The sequence below is a fragment of the Propithecus coquereli genome, unplaced genomic scaffold (assembly GCF_000956105.1).
Source record: "Propithecus coquereli isolate 6110/MARCELLA unplaced genomic scaffold, Pcoq_1.0 Scaffold257, whole genome shotgun sequence".
Lineage (NCBI taxonomy): Eukaryota > Metazoa > Chordata > Mammalia > Primates > Indriidae > Propithecus > Propithecus coquereli.
Genome location: NW_012148141.1, coordinates 1,286,665 through 1,287,967, shown reverse-complemented (window position 1 = coordinate 1,287,967; position 1,303 = coordinate 1,286,665). Strand labels below are relative to the sequence as shown.

General features: G+C 36.1%; 1 pseudogene; it reads left to right on the top strand.

Annotated features, from left to right (window-relative positions):
• The first annotated feature begins 525 nt into the window (after window positions 1-525).
• Window positions 526-1,291, top strand: LOC105812627 (annotated as a pseudogene).
• Window positions 1,292-1,303: the final 12 nt, after the last annotated feature.

Below are 1,303 nucleotides of genomic sequence, written 5' to 3'. Positions count from 1 at the left end.
AAATGAAAGGCAGAAAGATAAGTTTGGGGGCTACTCCAATAATTTAGGAAAGGAAAATTAGTGACAAAGCTAGGCAATGGCAGCAAGAATGGAATAAGAATGAATTTGGGAGACTCATCAGTAGAAGTAACAAGGCAATCAATATATTTAGGAGAGGATATGAGGAGAGTGAGAAGTCAGACTTGACCCTAAATAATTTGAGAAGGGCAATGACACCAAAGAAGATCTTTTTTCCATTTCAATGCCAATTTTAATAGTTTTCTTATGAATCAGTTCCAAATATATTACATAACAACTATCATTTTCTTAAACTTCGTAACTTACAGTCAAATATATGGGTTATATATAGTACAAACACTTCCCTATATCAATCACCTTCAATTGGAAAGTTCCTTTCTTTAAAAAAGAATAATGTCTTGCCTTCCAGGTAAGTGATTTCTACATATGTTTCATGGAAGAAAAAAATGACAAAATATTAATTTGCTTCTAAACAAAGCAAGATACATTTTCATCATTTGTATTTTTATGTTTTTTATATTTTTAAATTATTTGCTAAACGCTATTGCAGACATCCTGCAGGGAGAGAAGAAACAGGAAAAACACAATGGAAAATTAAACGATGGCAACATGAATGAACCTGCAGAGAATAATAAAGTAGAACTCACCTGGGTTCATGAGATTTTTCAGGGAACATTCACCAATGAAACTCGATGCTTGAACTGTGAAACTGTTAGCAGTAGCAAAGATGAAGATTTTCTTGACCTTTCTGTTTACGTGGATCAGAATACATCCATTTACCCACTAAGAGACTTCAGCAACACAGAAACACTGTGTAGTGAACAAAAATATTATTGTGAAACATGCTGCAGCAAACAGGAGGCCCAGAAAAGGATGAGGGTAAAAAAGCTGCCCATGATTTGAGCCCTACATCTAAAGCAGTTCAAGTACATGGAGCAGCTCCACAGGTACACCAAGCTGTATTATCGGGTGATCTTCCGTCTGGAACTCCAGCTCTTCGACACCTCCAGCGATGCGGTGAACCTGGACCACATGTATGAGCTGGTTGCTGTGGTCGTTCATTGTAGCAGTGGTCCTACTCGCAGGCATTATATTACTATTGTGAAAAGTCATGGCTTTCTGGCTTTTGTTTGATGATGACATTGGAGAGAAAATAAATGCTCAAGCTATTGAAGAATTTTGTGGCCTGATGTCAGATATATAAAATAATTCAGAATTTGTATATATTTTATTCTATCAGTCAAGACAAAAACTTAAAGAACTGTGGGACTAATTCAAGCAGGGG